Genomic DNA, 7,983 nt, shown 5'->3' on the forward strand with positions numbered 1-7,983 from the left:
TGCCCCTGCAAACCCTGAGATAGCAAGACCTACCCATCCTCTTCCTCCTTGTCCTCAGTCTACTCAATGTGAAGATGATGAGGATGAAGACCGTGATGATGATCCACCTCCACTTAATGATTCTTATGGTTTTCTTAATAACACGTTCTTTATGCTCACTTCCTTTATTGTACTAATACAGTATATAATACATATAACATAAACAATATATGTTAACTGACTGTTTTTGTTATTGGTAAGGCTTCCTGTCAACACTAGGCTATTAGTAGTTAAGTTTTGGGGGGAGTCCAAAGTTACAAGCAGATTTCCAACTATGTGGGGGGGGTCAGTTCTCCCAACCCCCAAGTTGTTCAAGGGTCCACTGTATTCCTCTTGGATGGTCCTGCTCTAGAGTCAGGCAGAGGTGGTTTAACTCCCTCCCATCCCCCACTTACGAGCTCTGCTTCTTCAGGTAAGTTCCTTAATCATTTGTTTTCTGTAAAAATGAGTTTATAACCTCAGAGTTGTTCTGAAGATTAAAGGAAGTAATGCATGCATCCTAACCCTGCACTGACACATAAGTGTTTATTATTATTCTAGTTTTCTGGTCACATGGCCTAGAGAGGGGGGCAGGAGAAGCAGGTGGATACTCCCCACATTTCAATGCACAGGTAGAGGTTGGGTGCCAGGATCAATGCATAGCCTCTAGCCAGGGAAAGAGACCTTGCCTTTGAGCACCATTTTCACTTTTCAGAAATCTTGCCTCGTTTCCAAGAGGGCCGCTCACTCTAAGGAAGTATTCTTGCCGGTGTTGTCCCGTGCCACAGGGACCCAGATGACAGGCCCTCAGGGCAAATATGCAGATCTGTTTTCTTCACTAGATCTCCTTTGGGGCACACTTCTAGGTTATGTGTTTCCATGCGCACTATTCTTCGTACTGTGAACATACTGCTCTTTTCCCCGTTTAGGAGACTAAAAACAAAAACAAACAAACCCAACAAGCTATTCTGCAACCACAGTACTCACCGCTATGCTTGTAACCAGCTTTTTCTTGGGCAAGTGAAGGTAGAAGGGAAGGTTCATAGTTTTCATTTTTGCAAAGGCCTCAAAGATCTTTACAAGTTCTTGGTCCAGACGTGTTTCTTTATGGGTACTTTTGCAATGCTTTTGTTCATAAATTAGGAAGCAAGGACAGATGGGTTAATATAAACGCTCAACTTCCGAACAGGATTGAATGTTTGTTCATCCACTCATTCCGCGTTTCAGAAGGGCTGACGCCACATTTCCAGGAGCCAACGAGTATGTCATTTTTCTTTCAACCCCAACCTCAGGTACTTCACAGTCATTCGTTTGTCCCTGGTACGCCGCAGCTGCAGACTTCTCCACTAAAATGAAGGTTTTTACTAATTGATAAATTCAAAACTTACGATAAAGAGAACAACAATAAAAAAAAAAGATGTATCACTGCCTGTTGATTAGATCTGCACTCTGAGAGCCATACACTTTTCTGAGTTTTAAAATTTCCCAGCCCAAATCAAAGAGAAGAGTGTTAAGCCTTTGTGGAGGAGGTGGTTAGGATAAAAGGCAAGGGATGAATATCACTTACTTAAGAAATTTGCACTCAGTTGGCTCTCGTGATCTTCGTGAGTTCTACACCAGCCTTAATCAAAAGGTCTCTACTCTGTTCCTCTTCCTTTCTCTCTCTGTCCCTTCACTATTCTGTTCTGTTTCCAGGATTCTCTTAGCTCGAAAGTATTTTATTTTTGAGTTCTGAAAACAGGGAGGCATGGTCTTAAGCCATATATTGTTTTTCATTGAGAAAATGTTTAAGAATGTTTAGTAGTTCCAAGACACTGTCCTGAAATGAAAGGCGGTACAAAGACAAAATCAGCATCAGGGAGTTTCAGTCTAGAGGAAGAGCTTAGATGTGTATTCAGTCATTCAACAAATATTTATTAAGTGCTTACCATATGCCAAGCATGTTCCACGTATTGGGGAAACCTTGGAGAACAAAGCAAAGACATTGCTATCGTGCAGCTCATATTCTGGAGAAAGGAGATAAACAATAAAGAAGTAATTATATAGTGTGTCTGATATTATAGGACCAACTTAGTGCTGTTCACCAAATATTGCTTGCTCTCTGCCTGCTGGGCATATGGCGACATCACTCTTCCCTTCCCTTTTTGGAGTTAGGTGTGGTCATGTGACTTGTTAAATATCCATGACATAGGAGCAGAAATTATATATGACACTTGCAGGCAGAAGCTTTAAGAGTACTCGCACAGTGGTGCAGTAACTGTGGGAGCCAGTGCTGAGTGATGTCTTACCGCTCTGAGACCCAGATCAATTACCACGAGTGGAGCCCCCTCCTGGCCTGCAGTAGACATGCACCATGACCAAGACATGTTTGCTTTTTCACCCACTAACATTTGAGGATTATTAGTTACCCACAGCATAATCACACCTTCTCTGATAAGACGAGCTGGCTACGTACTCTGTAAAAAAATCAAGCAGGATTAAGGGTATAAAGAATAATGTGGGGAAAAGTGGTTCCTGTATCAGATAGGGTGGTTAGAGAAGTCCTCTCTGGTAAATTGATATTTGGGCAGAGACTTGAAAGAAATCAGAGTGCCAGCCATGAGGATATCTGGGTGAAAAGCATCACAGGTAGATGGAACAGGCAAGCACAAAGGCTTGAGATAGGAGCGTGCTGGGAGTGTTCGATGAGAGCAGTGTGGCCAAACCACAGTGAGCAAGGAGAAGAGTGGTAGGAAGTGCATTTGGCAAGGTTGGTGGGGGCTGCAGGTGAGGAGAGCTCTGTGGTCCACAGGTAGTGTATGTGAAGATCAAGCGCAACGGAAAGTCAGAGGCGTGTTGGATGATGGCAGATGGATAGCATTAGAGCTGGTCATCTTTGACTCTTATCTCTACCTCACTACTAATGTCTAACTCATCATCGAATCTTAATTATACCTTGGATTTCTTCCCCGGTACCCTGCCCTCAACCCAACTGCCACTACTTTGGTTCCAGCCTTATTACCCTTTACCTGAACCATCATAGTAGCTTTCTATGGCCAAGTTCTTTCATTCTTGTAGCCCTCAAAGGAATCTTCTATGTTGTAACCACTTCCTTCAGGATTGGCTCTTTGAAAACTCAGAACTGATCAAATTACACAGCCCTGGTTAAAACACTTCAGTGGCTCCACATCCCCTAATGAAAAACAAAACAAACCCAACTCCTAGCGTGGAACGTGAGGCGCTCCTGTCTTAGTCTGTTTTGGGTTGGTGTAAAAGAATATCTGAATCTGGGTAATTTATTTTAAAACGAGGTTTATTTGGCTCATGATTCTGCAGGCTGTACAAGAAGCATGGCATCAACATCTATAACACTTCTGGTGAGGGCTTCAGGGAGCTTCCACTCTTGGCAGAAGGCAGAGGGGATCTGGCATCACATGGTGAGAGAGGGAGCAAGAGAGAGGAGAGGGGGTGCCAGGCCTTTTTAGAACTCACTCATTATCGTGAGGACAGCACCAAGCCATCCATGAGGGATCCTCCCCCATGACCCAAACACCTCTCACCAGGCCCCACCTCCAACATCGGTGATCAAATTTCAACATGAGGTTTGGAGGGAACAGATATCCAAACTATATCACCTGCCCATATGCCAACCTATAGGTCCTCGTCTCCCGTCTTGACCTTACTGTCACCCTCTCCTCCTCCCCTCCAGAATTATCTCAGTCCGACAGCTCCCTACACACCTCCATGTCTTTGCACATGTCATTCTCTTGGCCTGTTCCAGCTCCTTATCTGCCACCATCACTCGAAACCCTGCTTAATCATGGCCTCCTTTGCAAACCTTTCCTTGGCACTGTCTCTGCAACAGACCCAATGAGGCTATCTCTCCTTTACCTTAGCATTTTAGAGACTACATCCATGGTTGCACGTATGACCTAGTATATCTGTTTATGTAGCTTTCTCCTCTTTCAGTGTGTATATTCTTTGAGGATGAAACCATGTAATTCACTTCTTTGATCTGGGCTGGACCCTGTACAGTTCTCCCTCCACCATGAGGTTATTACAATGTCTCCTGTAGAGGTACTCTCTGAGAGATTTTTCCAGACCTTGCCTCCCAAACCTGTTCTGGGCTTGGTTGCCCACTCTTTGCTTCCATCTCTTGTTTGTACTCTCTGTGAGATACTTTGGACTTAATGTTTTAGACCTGTCCATATTTCTAGCCTCAGACTTTGCACCAGACACCCAAAGCGTAAAGTCTTAGGTCTGCTTGGATCAATCCTGGTACCTGGATGGCTTCCAGAGCCAAGGTCCTATTCCTCAGTTCAGCCAGCAGACGGGCATTGCTCACCTCTGTGCACAACAACTGCTCTACACCAGATTGCAGAACTAAACTGACCTCACGTTGCTTGACCTTCCCTTTTCTTCACTGTGCACTAACTTAGGAAAATGGAGGCTCTTTCTCCAATTATCCTCCAACTTCCCCCAATATGATGTAAAGTTTCAAAAGGTTTGAAAGGTGAGTGGCAGCAGCTTCCTGTAGCAGTTTGGGCAGGCCCACCAGGGCCCATCAGATTTATCTTACCCACCTGCCCTTCCCTCTACCCTCCCTGTCTCTTTTCTCCCTTGAGTTACTGGAAATGCCTTCAGAATCATCACTTAGCAATAGAATTAGTAGAATTTGTCCAAGCTTGTCTGAAACAGGGATACAGAAACCACAAGAATGAAGTTGTATGCTTTTTTTTTTTTAATACTTGGCAATTATTCTCAAATATGTATTCTGATATGGGTGAGGGGTCAGAGTCAGAATGAGCTCTTGTCAGGCTCTGTTATGTTAGCATGAATCTCCTCCTGGGGCCATTTTGCCTCAAAGAGTATGTTTTGAATATTTTCTGTCCTGGAAAAACCCACAGGAGCTGAGTAAGGCTGGTGGCATGCAGGGGCCTGGGTGTGGGCTGGAACAGCTCTCGCCTGCCAGCTCCCGAGTTTCTGGGAAAGCAGCATAATTGTGGTAGGAAGAATTTCCAGGCAACACTGATTTTAGAAAATAAAGGTGAAAAGGAGGGGAAAATCAAGCTCATAAATGAAAATGAAAGAAAAAGTGGTCTTATTTTTTCTTTAGCCTTGTTAAGCCTATCACTTCTTGGTTGACTGACAGAAAATCCAATCTAAGGATTTCGAGCTTGTGCTGTCCATGGTGGCTTCATATCTAGAAAGTATAAGGAGTCCTCAGGTCCCTGCTTAGAAGAAAGAACATGCAAGTACAGCAGAGATGTCATGGTTAATCCCAGATCTCACAATGGAAACCAAAGAACTGGCCATTGCCCCACAGGCTCTTACACTAGAAGTCTTCCTGGTGGTCTAAAAACATCTACATGAAGCCTTCAAATGGTAGGTGACTAAGCGCTTGCCATCTCCTCTGCTTTCTTATTTTGGTATATTCTCATGGCTTATGATATTTGCTTGAAAGTGCTTTATTATGACCAGAACTAACCTCCCTTGAATTGTAGTTATGAGTGAGGTTTATTCAGAGACCATTGAGAATGGGTAGGATTCAATTAGAAAGATGTAAAATGGTGTTTTCGCACAGAGCGCCGTTGCTCCTGATGTTTGAAATAAGGTCTTAACCCCAAAGTTAGGTGGTTTGTGGGTCACCCCAGTGAGCACCAGGGAGATTGAAGAAGCCAGGGAGAGAGTTCCTCTGAGAATCAGTCAGAAGTCTAGGCCTGTGTTTCTCAGACCTCACTGCACATTGAAATCACCTGGGAGTATTTTTTTTTCAATTCCCAGATAAAGAAGACAAGCTCAAGAGGTCTTTAAATGGAAAGCTGTAGCCATTACCTGAGTGGCTGTAATACAGCACCTGCCTCAACTTTGAGGTAAGAGGGAGATATTAAAGATATTGGATAGGATTCTCTCCCCTCTCCAAAGAAGTCTTCATGCTGCCTATGAAGTCTTCTCTTGCTTGAAGTGCTTCCCCACTGCCCCAAAGATAAAATCCAATGTGTAGCATTTCTGAAGACCAGGGCCCTTTCTCCCATCCCAGCTTCCTTACCTACCACACACTCACAACACTTCCACAGTCCCCGTTTTTTCCTAGGTATCTAACCTCATCTACATAGCCATGTACCTGAGCAATAGCTGACTCTACCCCTACATCCAGGAGGGGGTCTAAGCCAGATGTCAGCTAACCACGGCTCTTTGTCCAAATCCGGCCTGCCATTTGTTTTTGAAAATAAAGTTTTCTCGCAACACAGCCATGCCCTTTCATTTGCGTATTGTCTGTGGCAGTTTTTGTACCGCAACAGCAGAGCTGAGTGATTGTAACACTGATATGGCCCACAAAACATAAAGTATTTGCTGCTTGGCTTTATACAGAAAGGGTTTGTGAATCCTGTCCTAAGCCTCCTTGCCCAGTGATTGACTTAGGAATGAGAACATGAACTATTTCTGACCAAACAAGTATAATGAGATGTTTGCTACAATTTCTTAAGAAGACAGAACAGGAAGAGACAATCCCTGTTCATCCTGTGACCATTGCCGTATTTGGATATGAGAGCCAACCCATTGCAGATGGAAGAGAGGAGGTATTGAAAGAACGTGTGTCTATGATCATATTGTTGAGTCTTTCAACCATCCAACTCTGCAGACACCCCACTCTGGACTTCTTAATACCTGACAAAGTAAATGCCTTCATTGTTTAAATTAATTTGTGATGGGGTGCTCTGTTATTTGCACATTAAATATCCTGAGTCAAATATAAATCATTAGAATTGACCTAAGAAGAAATATTAAGCTGAAAAATACTGATAAACATTTAAAAAATCAAATCATTGTCAATAATCTACAAAACAAAGATCATATTCAAAGTGTATAAGGTGTTTTACCAAACCTTCAAAGAACAGATAACTCCTATTTTATACAATAGTTCTAGAGACCAAAGAGGGGAGAAGCTCCCCAGTTCCTTTTACAAAGCAAGAAAAACTTTGATACTAAAACTTCACAAGGGCAATATGGTATGATAAAAATTTTATGATAGGCATAGCTATGAACATATAGGTACACAAACTTTTTAATATTCATTACACTTTTACCAAAGAAACTAAGGAAGAGAAAGAGAGAGGGGAGGAAGAGAGAATGAGAGAGAAAGGTAAAAAGAAAGAGAGAGAAGAAGGGAGGGAAAGGAAAAAGCAAGCAAGCAAGAAACATGTAGTAACTTTGGAGTAGAAAGAAATTCTTTAAATCTTATATAGGTGCCTACCAACCTACCAACAACCTGAAGCAGATGTCATACTAAATGTGAAAATTAGAAGCATTAAAGTCAGGAACACGACAAGGAAACCCATTGTTACTGCTTCTATTCAAGACAGAAATCCAGAAACAGAAAAGATAGAGAGAGAGAGCTATAAGAACTGGGAAAGTAAAACATTACAGTCAGTATTAGCCAAAGATACTATAGTCTACAGAGAAAATTGAAGATAAATCACAATAAAATTAATGACAGCTCATCAAAGTTTCTGGATAGAAAAACAATATATAAAAACAATAGCTTTGCTATACCTAATAAGCAACCATTTAGAAAATGTAATTAAAGAAAAGCTTCCATTAGCAATGACAGAAAAAAATAAGGAGCATAATAAATTTAACAAGATATGTATAATATCATAACAGGAAATGTAAATATGTATTAAAAGATAATAAAGAGCTATAGAATATTAAAAGATGGAAAGAGTCAATGTTATAAAAATGATAATTTTTCCCAAATTAACCTATAAATTTATTGCCACTCTAATTCAAATTTTAACAGGGATTTGTTTTTTGTTTTAATTTCAGCATATTATGGGGGTACAGATGTTTAGGTTATGTATGTTGCCCTTGCCCCCACTCCCCCCCTAAGTCTGAGTTTCAAATATGTCCATTCTTCGGGTGGTGAGCATTGCACTCTTTGTGTATGCATATACCCGTCCCTTCCTCCCTCCTCTCCCCTCCCCC

The sequence above is a fragment of the Propithecus coquereli genome, unplaced genomic scaffold, assembly GCF_000956105.1.
Source record: "Propithecus coquereli isolate 6110/MARCELLA unplaced genomic scaffold, Pcoq_1.0 Scaffold172, whole genome shotgun sequence".
NCBI lineage: Eukaryota > Metazoa > Chordata > Mammalia > Primates > Indriidae > Propithecus > Propithecus coquereli.